Genomic DNA, 21,726 nt, shown 5'->3' with positions numbered 1-21,726 from the left:
TTTTTATTTATTCTATGACCCACTGCTCATTAAGGATCGTGTTGTTCAGTTTTCATGTGTTTGCATATTTTCTGGAGTTTTTTTAATGTTGATAATTTCCAGCTTCATCCCATTGTGATCATAAAAGTTCCATAGTATGACTTCATTTTAAAAAATGTGGAGATTTGTTTTATGGCCTAACATATGGTCTATCCTGGAGAACGTTCCATGCATTGAGGAACATAATGTGACTTCTTCGGCTGGGAGTTGAAATGATCTGTAAGATATTAATTAGACCCATTTGGTCAGAAGTATAGATTACCTCTGCTGTGTTTTTGTTGATTTTTTATGTCTTGCTTTTTAATCCATTCATCCAAGTATGTATCTTTCAATTGGATAATTCAGGCCACTTACATTCAAGGTTATTATTGGTAAGTAACGACTAAGCCCTGCCATTTTTCCATAAATATTACTACTTTTTACTTTGGATTTCCTTTGTACTTTTATTGGGAAATTTTCTGCTTTCATATGCTTTGATAATGAAGACTATCACTCTGTGTAGTACATCCATAACCATAATTTTTATAGCTGGATGAAAGGTGACAAATTCCTTCAATTTCTGCTTGTGATGGAAGGTCTTAATTCACCTACATTAATAAATGAGAGCTTAGAAGTGTGAAGTATTCAAGGTTGACAGTTTTTTATCTTTTTTTTTTTTTTTTTTTTTTTTTTTTTGGACAGGCAGAGTTAGACAGTGAGAGCCAGAGAGAGCCAGAGAGAAGTCTTCCTTCCGTTGGTTCATCCACCAAATGGTCGCTACCACCAAAAAAGCCAGGAGCCAGATGCTTCCTCCTGGTCTCCCATGGGGTGCAGGGCCCAAGGACTTGGCCCATCCTCCACTGCACTCCCAGGCCACAGAAGAGAGCTGGACTGGAAGAGGAACAACCAGGACAGAACCGGCGCCCGACTGGGACTAGAACCCGGGATGCCAGCGCTGCAGGCAGAGGATTAGCCTAGTGATCCGAGGCACCAGCCAGTTTTTTTTCTCTTAAGACTTGGACTATATCTTGCCGTTCTCTTCTATGCTCTAGGATATCTGATAAGAAATCAGTGTGAGTCTAATTGGAGATCCTCTGAAAGTAATCTAGCATTTCTCTTGTACACATTTTAGAATCTTTTCTTTATGTTTTACTGTTGAAAGTTTGATTACAGGGCCGGCGCTGTGGCTCACTTGGTTAATCCTCTGCCTGCGGCGCTGGCATCCCATATGGGAGCCGGGTTCTAGTCCTGGTTGCTCCTCTTCCAGTCCAGCTCTCTGCTGTGGCCCGGGAAGGCAGTGGAGGATGGCCCAAGTGCTTGGGCCCTGCACACGCATGGGAGACCGGGAGAAGCACCTGGCTCCTGGCTTTGGATCGGCATAGCTCCGGCTGTTGCGGCCATTTGGGGAGTGAACCAACGGAAAGAAGACCTTTCTCTCTGTCTCCCTCTCACTCTCTATAACTCTACCTGTCAAAAAAAAAAGTTTGATTACAATGTTTCATGGTGAAACTTTTCTGGTCATGTCTATTAGGAGTGCTATTTGCCTCATGTACTTGGGCATCCCTTTCTTTATCCAGATTATGGATGTTTTCTGTAATTATTTCATTGAATAGGCTTTCCAGTCCAGTCTCCCTTTCCACACCTTCAGGAACTCCTTAGGCCTGTACGTTGGACTGTTTGATATTATAATATTGTTTTTAAATTTTCTAATTTTTTTGGTGTTACTGAGAGCTGTCTTCGAGCTTGGATATTCGCTCTTTTTCCTAAGTCTATTGTTAAGTTTTTCTATAATATATTTTAATTTAACATATTGAATTCTACATTTCTAATATTTCAGTGTGATTTTCTTCAAAATCTCAATCTCATGAAAAAATTTTCATCCATGTCATGTATGCATTTCTTTAACTCATGAAATTTGCTTCTCATTGCTTCTGAGTAATCTTTTGATTATTCTTTTGAATTCCTTTTCAGGGATTTCATAAATCTTTTTGTCTTCACATTCTAAAATTGAAGTATTATTGTGTTCCTTTGAGGGGAGTCTTCCTAACTCTTGTTTCTTGAATTTCTGCAATAATTTTAGACACTTGTGGAAACACTTGTTAATTTCTCCTCTGATGGACTTCATCTTTGAACTCTGCCTCTGTTTCTTAGTAGAGTGTCCACTCTTCCAGTGAATACTCAGAAGTGTATGCTGGGTGTTGCCAGGTAGCTGTGGTCTGTGCTCCAGTGTGGGCTGAGTGTCCAGTGTGACAGCCAGTTTGGGCAGGGTAAATCCCCTCTATTTTCAGCAGAAAGGAGAGTGTGATCACCTCTGTGCATGTAATCACATCCTCACCTTCTCTCTTCCAAGGTGATCCGTGCCCAGGGTTAGCCCAAAGGGGGTGCAACACTCACCTGCGCTGTTGTATGAACTGCCCGAAGGATCTGTGTGGTCCTCATTATGAGCACAGAACCTCAGCAACGACCCACCCCAAGCCGTCAAGCAGCACTTAGCCACTGACACCAGACACAGTGAGTGCCCAGAGACCCAGCTTCGCTCTGTGCCCTATCATGCAGCCACAGTATTTTCACAGTCACAGTGCACAAGGCTCCCCCAGCCACAGGGTGCAGAGGATCTGCTCTGTACTGCTAGCAATTCCTGTCCATGGAGAGAGCAGGGGTATTTCCAGAACCTTCTGCCTGTGGATGCTTCGCCTCTGCAATCTGAGCCTGTGATATGTTGAGAAGATGGAGCCTCCTCCTAGTCCTTTGTGGATGACCAGCCCCTGACAACCCTCCAAGACTCAAAATCAGCGGGGAACATGCATTTTCCTTCTGGTGAAATCCCCTGATCACAGGTATGCATAAGAGCCATTAATACCTCTACTTGGTGTCAAAATTGTGCCTTCTCCATGCCAGGTGCTACGTGCACTTCTTGGGGGATGAGGAAGAAGAAACATGCTTTTCTTTCCCTGGATTAGGCTGGTAAACTGCCCCCATCAGGGCTCCAGGTCAGACTCCAAAACACTGTGGTCCAGAAGGCTCTCCCTCCAGCAATATCACCAGTTGCACAGGGTGCTGGAGTCTGCTCTCACCTCTCTCTCCATTGCTGGTGTACCTTCCAGTTCCCATCTGCCAGGATCCTGTGCGGTGTTTGCTTGTTGCTGCGCTCTGGCACCTTCCACAAGGACCCACACTGTCCCTCCTCCCAAATCTCTCCTGGGAATGCACTTTTTCCACTTTTCTTCTGCTCATTTCCCATCATCTAAAGCAGTATGTCTTTCCCCTATTCAGCCATCTTGAAATGCCTGGGATAATGCTTTTTTTAGGTTATCGGAAAACTGAATTGATGTTTCCCTTACCTTGCTATGTTATAGTAAAAGGAACATTGATAAAGATAGCTATGTACAAAGAAATTTATAGCATTACAAAATATTCAGTCACACTTGCAATTTAATATATATTTGCACACAATAATGGCATGATATCAAGGCTAGACTTGAAGCATTGCGTATTTGTTTTACCAATAGTAACTAATTCAAGTATCACAAAGGCTTTGCAAGTGAAGTGTTGTTATCCTTCTTTTGTTCATGAGAAAACTTAGTCTTGAGAAGGTACACACTTTGTAAGGGTCCCTCAGAGATCCCCTTTTTTTTAACCCAGCAGAATTTGTCACCCACAGTGAATTACGTATAAGTGTGAGATGATAACTTACAAGACAATTGAAGACACAAGCCCTTTAGAGAAACACTTTTGGTATCCCACACCTTGGGTCTGTCATTGTATTTTGGAAATAATAAAAAATTTAAAACATTTTAATGTAAGACTCTAAAATCAAAATATAGAGAACATTCTCATATATTCAGGGGCACTTGCTACCCTGAGTTCAGTTTTCCACCATTTATCATGGTGGCTTTTCTACAATGGTGTGACTTGTGTCATGGGTTCTCAAAACACAGCACAGAATTTTTGAATCCTCCCATGTATGTAACATTGCAGACATGCTCAGTAAGCCTCACTGGATTTAAAACCTGGTGATAGTTTTATTCCTAATAATATTAGTGGTGTCACACAAATGTTATTTCAGCTAATATTTAATATTTTAGAAATTACTTCCAAGTGACACCTGAGGAAGCACGGGAAGGAGATGTGAGAAAGTGAATATATTTTAACTAGTGTCTTATTTCAGACTTTAAGCCTCACAGGAGACAAGTTATTTGTTTATCTACACATGCTTTTCTTCTCTTTTCATTAATTTAATTTAATTCCATTTATATGTAACCTGAGAGTAGCATCCCCATGCAGTGTGCCCACTCCATTTGTAAACTGAATTGAAGTCATCATCCCTGCTTTAATGGCTGTGAAGGACTGAGAAATTAATAGCTCTCACTTGAATTAGTAAATTATATTTTTCCAAAGAGAGAAAAGTGCCTCATAAAAATAAGTGACTAGAGTCACTTTTATTTTATTTTTATAACAAGTCTTTTTTATGCTATAGTTTTAAACCTCCTTTTACAATAACATCTCACATTTATATAGTGCTTTATACTTTTCAGAGCACTGCAATGCACATTAGCCTGTTTTATCTTCACAACAACCTCCAGACTTAAGTAGAGAAGACATAAGAGAAGTCCTCTGCTACAGCCCAAAGAGCCCAGACATGAAATGACTTTCCACAAGTGCACCCAGATCCAGAAAAAAAATTTAAATCCATTTGGAAATACAAGAGACTCCAAAAAGCTAAAGAATTTAAACATACTTTGTGTCTAAAATTCACAAAACCTCATGAACATATGAATAAGGTGATGCTTACAAGTTATGACACACAGAAACACAGTTATGATTTTTTAAAACCTGCTATGTCCCAGGTACTCTATAACATGGTTGGGTTAAAACAATGGGGTGTATACAGGCCCCCAGTCTCCACTCTTGAGAGAAACTGTTTAACAACTCATAATACATTATCTTACAGGGAAAATATTGGATTCAGTGTGAATACACACACTGAAGTTATTAATTTTTCTTGAATTACTTAGGGGGACTTTTCAGAAGTGGGATGTTTTGTTGAGTTCTGTGTTGAATAAGAGACCGCCCAGGGAACCCTGGGAGCAGGCAATGCCAGGGTTAAAGGAGTTGACCCAAAGCAAGTATGCTATACCCAAAAAGCCTAGAAAACTTGAACCTTATGTTATGCTAAATTGTAAAAACACTAAAAAGAAAAAAAAATTGAATTACTGAGGTCCAATTAAAGCACCCAAGTGTTATCAACACGTACAAGACATTTTATGTGTATAAATAGAAATTCACTCAAAATGACTTAGATCTCATGACTCAACACAACACAAATACACACACACACACACACACACACACATACCAAGGCAAAAGTCTCTTCTTCTGCTCAAAGATGTGAGGTGCTCTCTGGAGGACACAGGGACATCCCGACCGCCCAGAGGGCCTCAGGAGTCTACAGTCTCCTGCTCTCTTTCCCCTCAGCAGCCCTCAGTGTGTGGGGGCTTATCTCCCCTTCTGCATAGACTGTGTCCTGGGCCATGGCGGATGACGATGCCCCGCACTCCTGTGTGTGCACATCCTCTCAGCCTGAGTTCTCCACAAGGCAAATTTGTGCTGATTTAGGCTGCAACAGCCGCATGATCAGGATGGTATCAGGATTGGGGGGCCATTGTCCATGTTTATTTCCTGAGACACCTGCTGTGGGTGGATGGAGGCGGCATGCACTAGATCCAGTTGGCTAAAAGCTTGGGTGTTGAATCTAGGCAGTCAGTCTCCAAATCCCAGTTCTCACTTGCTTGTTAATGTCCTTGGGTGATTTCCTTCCTCCAGTGAGATCTTACAGTACACACCACCATTTTGCTCTGAAGAAACCGCCAGGGACAGAGAAATGCAACAGCTCGTTCTGTCCCTGCAAGGTCACAGCATGGAGTTGTAGTCTGGTTTTTGAGCACTTACTAACTAATTTTTTTCTAATGATAAAGAAATATATTTAAATACTGCATTTTCTTTTCTAAGTCTCTCTCTCCCCACCCCAACCTTTGCTGTCTAACAAGAATTTCTAACCAGGCCCTGGATTATTAATGCCAGAGCACTTAAGGGAAAAAACTGAGAAAGGGAAGTAGTGAGTGTTTACCTGTGAACACATAATGGCTTTGAAATTAAGTATATAATCAATTTTGTTGTATTAGCTTCTATTTACTTAAACCATTTTCCTCCAGTACATGTATTTGTGGTTCCACGTGGATCTTTCTGTGGAAAATAGCCTTTAGAATGTTTCTGGATGACCTAAATAGCAAATCCTTCCTAATTCCTTTCCTCTCCTCTGCTCCCAAAGACTGGCTCACTCTCAGATTCTGGATCATTCTGAAAAGCATCGAGGCCGGTTTTATAATATTATTTATCTTTATCGCTGAAAACCCAGCAGGTGAAGAAAAATGAAGACAATTTGGTAAATAATGGATGCAGAGATGACTTATTGTTTTTCTGCAATGAGAAATAAGCTCGGATTATTATGTGACCTTTCTTCAAGTGCCTGTCACGAACTCAGAAGTAATAAAGCTTTACTTGCAAAGAGTGACTGATTAAAAAAAGATATACACTTAAAATGTTGTGTCTCTTTATTAAGAGCAGATCTTCTATTTGTGTGTCCACAGAAATCATGATACATATAATCTTCCACCCAGAAAATCCATCGCTGTCCCCCACCGATTCACACATGTCCTTGATGATTGTATTTTTGGATATATTTAAGCTTAAAATGCATTAAAATAAGATGTTCCGTAACACATGCATGCTTTTCCTTCTTTAGGAAAGGCCATCTTGGATTTTGATCATGTTTCTCCTATAGGCCTTGAAGACAAAAAGATCTTTGATTTTTAAGATCCTTTAGAATCTGGAGCCAGGCTTTTATTTCTTTTAATAGGCGATCTTATTAGCTGGTTTTAATAGGATGTCTTACCAGCTTATTTTCCTATATCACTCCTGGAACTTCACCTTAATCAGAACATTTTGAGACTGTATGACTATGACTCAATACCTTAGACTGTGAATGCATATCACACGATGCAGTTGTAGTGCCAGTTCAATGGCATGACACTGAACTATTACAAGAGATTTTGCTTCTTTGACTTTCTTGCTGTTATAAAGTTTCAAGAATATTCATAAAGAAAAAAATGAGAAAGATTTACATGTATAAAAGGCTAATTGAGAGAAAAGGGAGAAGGAAAAAAAGGAAGGAAGGAAGGAAGGAAGGAGAGGGAGAGAGAAAGAAAGGGAGGGAGGGAGGGAGGGAGGAAGAGAGAGAGAGAGAAAGAAAGGGAGGGAGGGAGGGAGGAAGAGAGAGAGAGAGAAAGAAAGGGAGGGAGAGAGGGAGAGGGGGAGGGAGGGAGGAAGAAAGGGAGAGAGAGAGAGAGAGAAAGAGAGAAACACAGCGACATAGATTTTCCTTCCCCTGGTTCCTCTCCAGATGGCCACAACACCAAGGCTGAACCAAAGGCAGGAGCCAGCAGTTCCATCCTGACCTCCCACGTTGATGGCAGGGACCCAAGCATTTGCGCCGTCTTCAGCTGCCTTCCCAGGCACATCCGAGGGAGCTGGATCAGAAGCACAGTAACCAGAACCCAAACTGGTACTGCCATGGGATGCCAAGATAGCAAGTAGCAGCCCAACCTGCTGTCCAACAACACTGATCCCAACAAGATAATTTGTTTTAAAGGCATAAACATTTAATGAATGCTCTCTTTATTAGACAAAATCTTTATTTCCATAATTTAGATGAGAGTTCTTCTTGCCTGGAAAGTTCTTACTGAAGAACAGCAGTGCTTTTTCAAATAAAAGCTCAATTGATAAAATTAATGAAAACTGAGAAGTTGCAATCCAAGAAACAACAGCAGAATTTACCTGTGCCACGGGGACGTGACCTAGATAACATAAATGAGAATGTACTTTACAGAATACACTACTTAATTTTTTTTCTGGTCTATGGTCTATAATTAGCAGAATATTGAAGTATCTTCCCGCACAAGAAAGAATGTACCTGAGTTCAGAGGAACAAAATGACTGCTTGACCCAACACACACACACACACACACACACGCACAGATAATAGTATATTCTATCAATTTATAAATAGACCAGAAAAATGAAATGGATACACTTTGACTTTCATATACAATAATGTCATAAATCTTTAATTTTACTTGCAAGCTCATAAAATAAAAGAGAACAAAAATAAGGAAAACATAAGTGATTCTTTAAGAAAATAAATTTCATTGCAGGTGAATTTTGTTTTTGTATTTTGACACAACTCTTTGACTTTGGGTTTTGAAAGGTTTTCTAAGAAGCTGAATATTACTTATTTGATTTTTCATTGAAGAGAAAAAGAGAAGTACTAAAGAAAGAAGAAAAAATTCAAATAATGAAACCTTTTGGGAATCACTTGCTGTAGTTATTTTGTTTTTAATAAATACATGTTCCATGGCTTTTTCTTTTCCCTCTAAAATTAGCCCAGTGTGAAAAATCTTGCTGGGTTTCTTTAATAAGAGATAAATCACCTATATTCACTCAGAAGAAAGCTTACTTTGCACTTTATTCATAAACCAACATGAAATATTTTAAATAAATAAATCTTCTAGGACATCCTAGTAGCAACCAAAAAACAAAACAAAACAAAATCTTGTGTACTTATTTGGATATTACCAATTTGATGCACAATGATCTGCTGGTTTTCATTCCAGAAAACCCAACCAAAAATCTATTTGTGTATGTGTTTATGTTTGTGTGCAAGTACCCAAAAGAGAGGAGAAAGAAACAGAGGAGGAAGGAAGGAGAAAGTGAGACATGCACGCACACACACACACACACAGACTCATACAGAGAAAGAGAGAGAGAGACAGAGAGAGAGAATCTGTATAGTGTCTCTCGTGTGCACTTGGCATGCTGGTAACTTACTTGGTTAGTCTGATGACTGACAAGGTATGAAAGTCATATCAAACACAAGCAGAGAACAAAGGAATTTTCCAAAGCAAGCTGGGAATCAGAGATACAAAGGCTTATCCATTCTTGAGCCATCTAATCATAGAGTAGAAGGCTTTGGGTGATATATTTCAGACATGATATTTTAGGATATTGGGAAAATGATGAATTTAGTTTTGTAAAGTCTCTCAAAGCACAGCAACCATTATGTCTGCCAACAATAGTTTTGGAATACTTTCCCCAGGTCTGATGGAGACAAAAATCGATTTTAATGCAAAAATTTTAAAAATAATTTTTCAATCAGTACTATATTCTCTTCCTGAAGCTTTTTCTATCCCACTTTCTTAAGACATACAATGAACACACACACACACACACACAATTCTGATATCATGTAAATTCTGATAACCCAGAGAGGTACACATTTTCTTAAGCCTCTGCTTAATTCATTCTTTAAAAACTAAATGATTGTGACTTTCATATATGCATAACTGCATTTGAATCGTTGCTCATCTGTGTGTTCAACCCACAATAAGAAGCAATATTTACTAGAAGGAATTTAGAATGTAGATACTTAGGAGTTCCATAGTAGAGCAAATGAAATGTGCCCTGCACCTTTAATATGTAAATCTATGGAAGTCCAGCCCTCAGCATTGCGAGGGTCTCCCTGCTTATTACTCTATGACATTTCCACAGTGAAGGTGCAGGAGGGGCCCACATTAATTTGCTTGATGTTTGACTAGAGCGACTTCCCATAACTGTTAGAGCTCACTTTGGATCTACTTCATTTTAGAGTTGTTGTCAGTCATTTGAGAGTGATTTGTCCTGCAGCTGGGAAGAATAAACACATCATATGTTAGGGAGAGCTTTGATGTATGGGGGTTGCTGAATGCCAACACCTCTTTCTGAGGATGGGGAAAATCAGAAAGTGGGAATGAGTTTAGGGAGGGAAGGGGTGCTACAGGCAAGGGCCCAGCAAGCCTTTTTGGACTGCTCCTGCTCCAAATAATGCCAGCAGCAGAGTATTATGTCACCGTTGCTTTGTTGTGTTTTGTGGCAGTTGTCTTGAAAGAGGAATGAGACTGGGGCATACCTTATTGTTCCTCTTTCTAATTATTAAGCGGTGAAATGAACAGAACGGTGAGACGCTGATATCATAAGTGGTGGAGGAACATTTCAATAGCAACTGCCCTGGAAGTGCCTTGGGGTCAGCATGTTAATCCTTCCACCTGGCCTGTTTAAACTCCAAAATGCTCCATTTTCCAAGTTTGCAGGTAGACTTTTAAAAATGGTTTTTAATTAAAGAAAATTATTTAAGAGTCAGAGACAGAGAAAGCTCCTGCGGGCAGCTTCACTCCGCTGAATGCCTACAATGACTGCGACTGTCTCCTGCCGAAGCCGGCAGCTGAGAGCTCAGTGTAGCTCTCGCAGAAAGTGCCAGAGGTCCAGCTATTGGGAGCATCACTGATACCTTCCAGGATCTATTTGAGTAAAAAGTCGGGGTCAGGAGTCAGAACTAGAGATGAGTGTTGAACGCAGTCACTCTGATGTGGGACATAGAGTCTTAATTGTCACACTAAGCATTTGCTCTTCAAATTCTGACTTTTAGAAAGTGAGAAAGAAGTATTTTCTTTCAGAAATTTCAAATATTTTCCCCTTCTAGAGATACAGAATGAATTTACAATTGGCCACCGTGATTTCAAGTCGAGAGGTCAATGGCTTACAGTGTTATTTAGGGAAAAGTTTCAAAATTGCAGAAAAAGGAGATCATCTCCAGAACACTGTGGTTTATTTTTCCATAGGCTCCACATCAATTTTCTCTGGCTCTTTGCACTTCATCGTGAAGCAGTTGTGTGACTGATCTGAACACAGGCACTTTTGCTAGATTTTCAAGCCAAGGTGCATGGTACTATTGGGAACTAATTATTCCACGATGCTTTAATGCCTTTGGGAGTCTTGAGAATCTGCCTCAAGCACGGTGGGCATATATTAAGAACTTGGCATTCTGCGAGTCAGGCATGCCCCAAGTGCTAATTGTGCTGAGGTCCTGTCTACCTTACACTGGGTCTGCGTATTCAGGAGTGGTCTCCTCCTCCTGTTCTGTCTTCTTGGTTTAGGAAAGACCGACTTGCCACTTTTTTTTCCCTTGTGAATGAATCAACAGAGTTCCATTTGTTAAAGAAAATATTTCTTTAGAAAATTACAAATTACAGATTAAAATCCCACATTCCTCCCCCTTAGGCCACAAACAGGAGTCTGTGGGAGGAAGCTGGCCTTCCTGGAGGGCTATCCCTTTTCTCTCTTGTTTGCTGAAAGATCCCAACATTTCACCTGCATTGAGTTCAAAGAAGCAAGGAAAGCAGAGCAGTTGAATTTAATGGAATGGTGATGATGATGATGATAGAAGAAGTGACGGTGGTAGCAGTGGTGGTGGTGGGGTGTGTGTGTGTGTACAAGGTAAATAAATGTGTGTGTGTCAAGTCAAGGGATACATATTTCTATAAAATTTTAATAATCCCAAAATACAGTAATTCACAATGGTGAAAATCATTAGTAGTTAACAATAAGTAAAGAGTAAAACAAAGCAGTTTCCTCCCTAGAAGAATGGTGAGGGGAGGAGAGTAGAGAACTCATGTTTGTGTTTAAATTCAAGTTTTAATGCAGATGTACCAAGACTAATGGTTTCTTTCCTTGAAGCTTTTAGTCTTGATTCACCTTGATTAATAAGTATATGAATATCATTATTAATTTTTAATGAAATTCTCCATGTTGAACAGGTAATCTTAAAATATCTGAAAAGATATGATTAAACTGCAAAGCTTAAAACATAGTGTATAAATGTTCATAACATTAATGGCAATCGTTAGCATTTACTTACTGTTTAGTCTATGCCAGCCACTGAGCTAAGGACTTGCATTGTATTTCATCACTCTTATGACCTAAGTGTAGTTACTTTTAGCAATATCTACTTAGTCATTTAGTTTTGGAAAGTTAGTCAAATAAAACAAAATGAAGATGTCCATGCATTGCTCTCCATACTGACATATTCTTATCAACATTGCCAATAAGGCTTTATCAGCCTCAGGCATGAGGCAAATCTATCTTATTAGTGTGAAAACTAATGAAAGATCATCCTGACAATGATAATTAATTGCAGTTGTTGACAAGGACTGAGTTCCTTTGCACTCCCTTTCTATGGCTCTTTCTCGGTCTTTCAGCCCTCTTCTCTCAATTAGACATATGAAAAGTGTGGCCCTCCCCTCTGAGAAAGAAGCTTTTAGATTAATCATATTATCTTAAGGTTCCAAATCTCCATGCCTGCGTGACCTTTCTTCCGTTAGAATCCATTATCTTAAACTATCACAATAATCCTGGCTTTAGGGAGGGAGAGAGGGAAGGGGAATCAAACCTAATAGATGGCAAATAAGATTAATCTATGATCTAAGTGCCGATTACACTTGGCCCTGCCCTTGAACACCCAGGTGTAACCTTGAAATTCACATCCGCTAAGAAGCAGCAATTGGATTGAGTGTCCCTCAAGGCCAGTGAGGGCAGCTGGCCAAACTTTACCCGTTGCTCCCCAGTGACTTGCTGAGCTGCCTCAACCTCCCATTCTTTTTACTTGTGGAATTTGGCAGCTGTGTGTTTTCATGTTTGTTTTGGGATAGTTCACATTTTTTAGATAAAATACTGATTTTGGATCCTTGATTTTTGTTTGTCAGAAGAACCAGCCCATAGAGGGAATGAACTTTTACCTGGACCTCACAAGAGGAAAGCAAATGATTCAGTGCCTCAAAATCTGATAGCTGCACAAAAATAAATTCAAGTCTTTGCTTCTTTCAAAACACTGACATTCTGATCCCTAAAGCCACATACGTTGAAGAACAACCAAAAGGAGAAAAAACTTTGCTCGCAACATTTGTCTTCTGAACATGGAGCTTATTATTTTTCTTCCACATGGCCTGAGGTCTTAGAAAGGACAACCTTTTGGTGAGATGGGACACGACACCGGGAAGTCCAAGCTACTGGTGACATGGATAGGAAACAGGACTGTGGTTAGAGAAAACAGTTCCAGGCAAGGAGAAATATCACTAGGTCAGATAAAGAGAAGGAAAACAAAACCATCATGCATTCTCATGAAATGTCGGCCCTATCTCTTGAAATTCAAAGTTGAACGGAGCGAATGCTTGTCATCATGACCTCAACATGTGTTGAAACCGTGGAAGACAGAATAAAATTAAATTCAAAATAAGAGTGAGAGGGAGAGTTAGTTCTAAACAAGAAAAAGAAGAAAACAGACTCCAAAAATGTTAGCGGTAAAAACTTGAAGGGGAGAAACTATGACAACTTCCTCCGAGATGGAAGGCTAACCCAAATCACACAAGAGGCCAGGCAGGGGGCCACTCCCAAGCCACCGTCTCAGTTTCTCCCTAACACTTTCTCAAGTGCAATTCTCTCTGAAAACAGAACCACTTTGTCAGTTTATTTTGTAAAGGATTTTGCAATGATTACTTTAAGAAACAAAGCAAAAAACAAACAAAAATCTCATCCATATGGAGAGCTATTCTGCAATCAACTTCATCACTTGATCCCTCAGATATTGAGAATAAATTTGATCTTAACAATCATCTGTATTTCCCCTTTTTGTCTTTCAAAAAGAAACTATTAAATAATTTTCTTAGTAGGTACAATAAAGATGATCTGCAATACAATTTTTCAGAGACTATCTTTTGGAAAATTATTTTGGAAGCTCATTTATCTGAAAGTGGAAGTTGATCCAGGATCCTGGAAGGATGTGGACTTGAGTCTTCAGCTTGCTGCTTGGTATCGCTGAGTCTCACTTTGTACAAAAGTGACATGAAAAGAACTGTCTCCCAGGCTTGCTGATTCAACAGCCACATGGATAAAAGTGTGTGAAAATCCCTGGCTGACAGTGTTGAATCCCAGCTTTGTTGCTTATTACCTGTGTGATGCGAGGAAATTGCATGACCTCTCTGTACTTGAATTTGCTCATGTTAGAGTGAAAAAACTAGTAGTGCTTTTGAGGAGGTTTGAATGATGTAAGAGAGGTACATTGCTTAGAAGATATTTACGGCCAGTGCTGCAGCTCAATAGGCGAATCCTCCACCTTCAGTGCCGGCACACCGGGGTCTAGTCCCGGTCAGGGAGCCGGATTCTGTCCGGGTTGCTCCTCTTCCTGTCCAGCTCTCTGCTGTGGCCTGGGAGTGCAGTGGAGGATGGCCCAAGTGCTTGGGCCCTGCACCCGCATAGGAGACCAGGAGAGGCACCTGGCTCCTGGCTTCAGATCAGTGCGGTGCGCCAGCCACAGCGCGCTGGCCGCAGCGGTCATTGGAGGGTGAACCAACGGTAAAGGAAGACCTTTCTGTCTCTCTCTCTCACTGTCCACTCAGCCTGCCAAAAAAAAAAAAAAAAGATATTTACTAAGTACCACATGACCGTTTGCAGTTGTAGTCCTGGTGGTCATCATTTGAATCGCAGTAGGATGATACTGTTACCATATTTATATGAAATATATATTTATGCTGTGAGCTTGAGAACACTGCCAAATAGCAGTGCTGTTGATCTCATAGATTTTTGCAGGGACCACAGCTGAATCAACATCAAAGAGACGAAAGACTCTGGAAGCTGTGGTGAAAACACAAAGGATTCTTCGAAGCCTCTTTCTCCAATGTATCAGACGCTGGTCCTCTGGGTGTGGGAGCCCTCCTCTGCGGTCCAGGGAGGGTTCACTCACACCTCGGCAGGAGTCTCATGCCATTAAGTCCGTGAGAGTAATGAAATTTCATTTAATTTGTCAGGGAGAAAGTGCTAATGTTAAAAGGCATTTAATAAAAAAACGAGAGAGATTCTTTGAAAGGAGTCCTTAAGTAATTACTTCAAGTGTCTTAGGCCTACTCACCAGAATATTTACATAAATGTCTTCCAGTGCCAGTGTGTAATTAAATTAGTGTCACATTCACATTCCCAGTCCCTCTACCTTTATTTTTTCCTTTAAGGAAGTGGAATTTTATTAATAATCCTTCCTTAAAAAAAAGTGAGGATGACTTGGTCTAATCAAATCAGATGTTAGTGTTTTTCAGAATGTTCTTGCCCAGTTAAAGCAGTGTGTGTGCATGTGTACGTGTGTGTGTGTGTGTGTGTGTGTGTGTTGGGGAGAAGGGCTGGGCTGGCTCCAGGGTAGAGTGGCTGTGTTTTCTTCTTCTCTCCACTTGGAAAAAATGCCATTGTTGAGTTGCTAGAGAGAGCAGACCAGCAGCCATGGCCATCAGCATATTACAGTGGGTACCCTGTCTCACCTGGGTTCTCTTTTCCATTTGTTTGGAGGACAGGTGACAGGAAGGACTGAGGAGATCAGAAACGCAGGCTCAGCCCCTCTTACTCAGTGTGCAGGGAGTTCAGTGAGATCAAAGAGAACTACAGTGCTGAGCAGGGTGGGCCCCCTGTGGGGCCATGCCTGGATGCTTGCACTACTAAAGGCCAGTCACACTTAAACAAGGATCCTGAAACATTTCTCTGGAAGGGACCTGTAGCTACTTTCCAAACTGATTTATAAAAGCATCTCATGAGTGAGTGTGTACACTACCACGTCAGTGTTTTACCTTGCAAGGACTGTCTTCCCAGGTGCAATGAGGGTGCTGTGGCAAAGAATGTAGGTGGAGGAGTTGAACACAAAAATAAAATTATATAAAAGAAAACGTAATTATAAATATATCTCATATAGTTGAATTGAAAATTCAAGTAGCTCAGGCTATCAGAAAATTTTGTGAACTATTAATTGCTGGTAATTCTCACAATTATTGGAATTGCAGCAGAGGGGACATTTCTAAATTTCTAGATTCTGATTATGTCACTCTCTGACCTGGGCAGGTTCAGCCCTCCTTAGGCAACCTCGTGGCCCTGCTCCCGTGAGGTCACCATGTTGATGCCGACCTTCATGCACACACCAGGTCTGCGTAGTGCATGACAGCTCAGAACTCCTGGACTCAAGCGATCCTCCAGCCTCAGCCTCCTGAGTAGCTGGAACTACAGGCATGTACCACTGTGCCCGGCAATGTCACTCTCTTTACTGTTACTGAGTGACTTTCTACAGCCCTCAGTAAAAGCCCAAAGTTTTCAATAAGTCAACCATTGCCTCTGCTAATTCCAAAAAGTCTCATTCTTCATGTATCTGTTCTGCTCTCAAAATATCAGGTCTTTAATATGTAGGAATTCCCCGATCCCTGTATCACGGCATGCGTTTTTCCCTTTGCCTAGAGTGGTGCTGACCAACACATTAGTCACTAGGCTCTTGTGGTTGTTTCAATTTTTTTTAAAAAAATATTTATTTTATTTATTTGAAAGACAGAGTTACAGAAAGAGGTAGAGACACAGAGAGAGATAGAGAGATCTTCCATCCGCTGTCCCACTCTGCAGATAGCCTCAACAGCCGAAGTTGTGCCAATCCAAAGCCAGGAGCTTCCTGTGGGTCTCCCACGTGGGTGCAGGGGCCATCCTCCTGGCCATCCTCCACTGCTATCCCAGGCCACAGTAGAGAGCTGGATTGGAAGAGGAGCAGTCAGGACCAGAACCGGTGCCCATATGGGATGCCGGCGCTTCAGGCCAGGGCTTTAACCCACTGCGCCACAGCACCGGCCCCTGCTGTTTCAATTTTTAAAAATCAAAATTAAACAACACTAAACACTTACTTCCTCTTATATATCAGCAATATTTCAAGCACTTAAAAGCTGGGTGTGGCTTGGGGCCACCATCATTGGCATTATGGTTCTAGGCTACTCCATTGCTGAGTAGATTTTTAACTGTGCACTGCAGGTCCACAGCAATCTTCTCTACGCTTGTATTTCATTATTAACTTTTCAACTTGGGTATCACATCCACAGAGAAGTTTTTCCTTTCTTGCTCCATGCCTTCAAAGAGAGTGAGACTGTCGTTTTTAGCAACTGATCTCACTTAATACACGATTGAGTATTCTTTATCTCACAGAGTCCGTGAGTGAGTACGATTTGGTATCCCAATACTGCAAATGAATACTCTAAGGCACAGAGAGGTTAAGTCAGCAGACCGGATCTTCTGGATACCCAGAGGAGGTGGGGCAGGCAGGATCAGGCTGCCTGCCACAGGCTCACCCTCGGAACCTCTCTGTCCTTGGCACTCACATAAGATTTGTTGAAAGAATGTAGGAGTACCCACGAACAGGCATTAAAGTAGGCTTTCATAACATCACTGTTTCAAAATTGCACTGATTTTCCCACCAGCCTGATTAGACAAACTATTGTTTTCTTTTAATAATTGCTCTATGCTCTCTCCTTTCGGTTTTGTAAAGTGAATAAAGAAGGCATATTATATCCACTCTACAATTCAGAAACCTGAAGTTTAGGGAATGTAAGCAGGATCAAAGACTCCTGGGTTAATACCAAAAAGTCAAAGTAAGACAGCTTTGGCAAGTGCTCCTGAGACATGATGCGTGGATACAGCGGATCCAAGTCGTTGACTGATTTTCCTCGGCTGTCGTGCCTTCGTGTCCTCACTGCCCATGTCATATTAATTAATATTATCATTTCTTTCTTATAACTGCATGTGTTACTGTTGTTTTAGCATAAAATGCCTTGTGTTTAAGAAATCTATAAATAGGTCCCAATCAGACAGTAAGCCACATGACTACTGTATCACCACAGCTATTAATACACCAAGATTGTTGTTATGCTCACAGATCATTATCATTATTATTGTTTCAGCTGGAATGTGGATCCCACAAGGTTATTTTTAAAGCAAATTTATTTGATATATAATTTTGTTGAAGTGGGATTCTCATTTAACTGGACTCGAAAGTATATCTTTCTACAGTGCCCAAATACATCAGCAAATACAAAACGGAGCGTTACTGAATTCCTAGTGAGAGAATATCCCATTTTTTTAATAAAGCAAAACATCGACTTGGGAAACTTGTGTTCTGAATTTTACACACCAAAAAGCAGTTACGCTTTTGAAGGCTTACTATCAAACAAGTGGTATTTCGTGAACTTTACCTGCCTTGGTCTATTTATTCTTGGAAAAAAAAAAAATCTATAGGATGATCATCCTCATCTCACAGATGACAAAACCGAGGAAAACAGCCGTAATAATTGCCTGAATCAAACAGCCAGTGAGGGCCTGAGCTGAGATTTGCAAGGACGCAATCTAGTCCCAGGGACTAATTTCTTAATCGCTGTCGTCATTGCCTCCCCAGCAGTAGATGCAGGCACATTCACACCCTAAAGGACTTTGGAGTGGCTTTTCCCCAAAATCATGACTTAGAAAACTCTCCCATGTTTTCCTCTGAGAATGACATCTAAGTTTAAAATGCAACTTGATTGTCAACTCAGATTTTAAAAGACAAAAACTGGTGTCAATGTCTAAATAGGAAAATAAAAGAAAGGATTTCTGCAAACATTAAGATTTTAATTTGATTAAAGAATTTACCTCAGGCCGACACTATGGGGTAGCGGTAAAGCCACCGCCTATAACGCCGGCATCCCATATCGGCTCCAGTTCTAGTCCCAGCTGCTCCACTTCCAATCCAACTCCATGCTAATGTGCTTGGGAAAGCAGTGGGTGATGGCAAAAGTCTTTGAGTCCCTGCACCCTCAGGGAGACTGAGAAGAAGCTCCAGGTTCCTGGCTTTGGATTGGCTCAACTCTGGCTGTTGTGGCTATTTGAGGTATGAACCACTGGATGGAAGACATCTCTCTCTCTCTCTCTCTCTCTCTCTCTCTCTCTCTCTTCTCTCTCTTCTCTCTCTGTCTCTTCCTCCTTCCCTCTCTGCCTCTGCCTCTCTATAACTTTGTCTTTCAAATAAATAAATAAATCTTAAAAAATGAATTCAACTTGTTAGGTAAAGAAAAATACCAGGGAACAAATATGTAATGATCCATTTTATATGTCTCCTTTCATACTTTCCAATATAATATCACTTTAATTACATAGGAGCAGAAAGTCTTGGTTGATATTTAGAGAATTTTACTAAGCTAGTGCTACTAATTTTTAAAGAATCTTGTCGGTCTTACTACTAACACTTGTCCATATGAAGCTAAATTTACCTTTCTTTTCCCCAACACACAGAAAAGAAAAACAGTAAAAATATGTTCACAATATCCTATTAGCAAGAGATTCAATCAAAATCCTGAAGTAATTTTTCTCCCAATCGTAACGTGTCACTAACGACATTTCACAAATCTATGGACTGCATTCTTTCTCAAGAGCGGTCTGTAAAGAGTGTGCAATTGTTCATTCTAGGGTTTGGCATCTAAGTTACTTAGCAGGATTGACTGAAGATCCAATCTGATCAGATCCTTTGTAATCTGTCTTTTAGATGAGAAAGACCGGAAGCTACCGAAAAAGTCAATTCCAGTGAAAGGAAAACACGTCTCTGCTTTTGAAGACCCTGAGTAGCTAAAAAGAGATCATGGATATTTTTGACTCTCAATCTCGCTCTAAGACACGGGAAGAAAAGAGCAACAGCCGGCACTTTGCTCTTCCAAAGGGTGCATTCCGCAGAAGGACACGAAACTGCCACAGCTCTTACATGCAATTAGAACAATTGCTAACGTTATTTAGAGCTAAACTGCTGGCAGAGAAAACTTTGAACTAACAATAATCATGTCTGTGGCCTTAAAAAATGTATTGAAATGGGGGAAACAGATTCAAAAAGAAATGATTTGTAAGGATGTGGTTAAAACTATTTATATACCGGATTCTATTTGTTTTACAGCTAGTGGTGTACGGACAGCATGAAAGGTTATCTTTGACAAGGTTTTAGCTATTATTTTCTTCCAGTGAAATGGTATTTCTTGAGAAAAAAAGGTCTTTGGAACAAAATAACAATAAATCCTGATTTAGATACATAAACCTGCCATTGATATCACATAATATCAGTGTTCTTTCTCACTCGATACAGGCGTTTTAAAGATAAATGGTAAAACCGAACTGGAAATCCATCTGGCCGGCTGCCTGCTCTAATGAATAACCCCACTTTGGCTCCTGCAATGTAAGCAGAAAGTTCTCTCCCGGCCTCTTTCGTCTGTCATGAATCTACAAGACAGCCGACATAATATCTGGGCGACAACGGTGCGCTAACAGTGCGGTGACTTCCATTTTCTTTGCTTTCTATTGATTTTCACTTAATAACTGGCGAAATACTAAACGTCCGCCCTGAGTACCTAATAAATCCTGCCTGAGCTTTTTATTGAGGAGAATTTAATAAAAACAACCATTGCGGCTGAGGGATTTTTCTTCTGGACAGAACATAGGGGTAAGGGACAGCAGGGTTGGGGCAAGAGGAAGCCATTTGATTCTTTTTTTTTTTTTTTTTTACAAGACTTCTCCCCTTTGGAAAAACAGTGTGTGTCAGTGTCAAGGATGCGTGTGTGCTTGAACCGGGTTTCTCTGAAAGCAGCAGCTAATTTCTGCATCCAGGTTCTGTGGTCAATGTGAGGGAAGGAGACGGCAAGGGCTCAGCAAAAGCCACCTTTCTGGTCCTCCACGAGTCACTGCAATCTGACCTCCAGTGTTGGTCAAGGACTTCTTTCTTGTTATCTGTGGCTGTCAAGAACCCGTAAGAACACATGTATTTGGAGCTAGCATTGTGGCATAGCGGATTAAGCTGCTGCATGCAGTACCAACATCACATATGGGCACGTGTCCGGCCGCTCCACTTCCAATCTGGCTCCCTGCTAATGCACCTGGCAAAGCAGCAGAAGATGGCCCAAGTGCCTGGGCCTCTGCCACCCACAAAGGAGACCCAGGTGAAACTACTGGCTCTTGGCTTCCCCTGGTCATTGTGGCCATTTGGGGCGTGAACCAGTGGATGGAAAATCTATCTCTTTTTCTCTCCCTCTCCTCCCTCTCTGTCTCCCTCTCCTTTTCCCGCCCTCTCCCTCTCCCTCTCTCCATAACTCTGCATTTCAAATAAAGAAATAATTTTTTAAAAAAATAAAATGCATTCCACTGCACGATTTAATTGCATTTTCAATTTAACACTAGGAAAGTAAGTACAGCTTGCTTGCTGGTATCCTTGGATACCTCTAGAATTCCAGATAATAAAAGAAGTTCTGAGTGTCTGTAGGAAGAGGGCACTTACAAGAAGCTATCTCATTTAACACTAATTTGAAGTTTACAGATTCACTCCGGGACAGAAATAGGATTTCTACCCATGTTTTCTTAAAACAGAAAGAAAATTGAGAAGCAGGAGGTGTGCACCCCTGCATCATTTTCCTCAGTATAAGCTTTACTTACAATTTCCATTGAAAATGCTTCATAAAACCTGTGTTTTTGTCTTCCTGCAACATTATCATTTAAAAGCAGAAGGTTGCATTTGATTGTGTCTAAAAGGCTAACCTTGGGGAAAAGTGAGCAGGTCACTAAGCTGAGGTTTGGGGAAAGACAGCTCTGGACTGAAAGCTCTTGGCCCGTGCTCTGTATAGGGTCCCTCTAATCGGTTCTCATAAAGGTGTATTGCTATTCAGATAATGTCTTCTCCTGCTTCACAAGGGTTGTTGCACTGAGCTGTGATTGTGACAAATGATTTACTATTAGGAACATTCTGTAATTATTGTTCGGTGGGACCGCAGACCGATACATCATTAACGTGATAGACGGCCTTTTATATCAGCAAAAATAACTAAATTAATAAAAATGGCTTCATTCCAAACCCTGTCAGAAAGCCAATACTCAGAACAATCAAGTAGC

The 21,726-nt window shown here is 40.7% G+C and overlaps 1 long non-coding RNA gene across 7 annotated transcripts in view; it reads right to left on the bottom strand.

Annotated features, from left to right (window-relative positions):
- The window catches only part of LOC103352194 (uncharacterized), an 80,353-nt gene that overhangs the window by 22,231 nt on the left and 36,396 nt on the right, over positions 1-21,726 (bottom strand). For 3 of the 7 annotated variants that reach the window (XR_011380417.1, XR_011380416.1, XR_007910632.2), the window contains one exon: positions 13,271-14,397. The exons of 3 other annotated variants lie outside the window; for them this stretch is intronic. This is a non-coding gene — a long non-coding RNA (uncharacterized lncRNA). Of the gene's footprint in view, positions 1-7,385; positions 7,932-13,270; positions 14,398-21,726 lie in introns of those variants that run through there. One more of the 7 variants, XR_007910640.2, reaches the window with a different exon arrangement.

The sequence above is a fragment of the Oryctolagus cuniculus genome, chromosome 12, assembly GCF_964237555.1.
Source record: "Oryctolagus cuniculus chromosome 12, mOryCun1.1, whole genome shotgun sequence".
Taxonomy (NCBI): domain Eukaryota; kingdom Metazoa; phylum Chordata; class Mammalia; order Lagomorpha; family Leporidae; genus Oryctolagus; species Oryctolagus cuniculus.
Note: the sequence above shows the minus strand (reverse complement) of the source record. Positions and strands in the feature narration are given on the sequence as shown.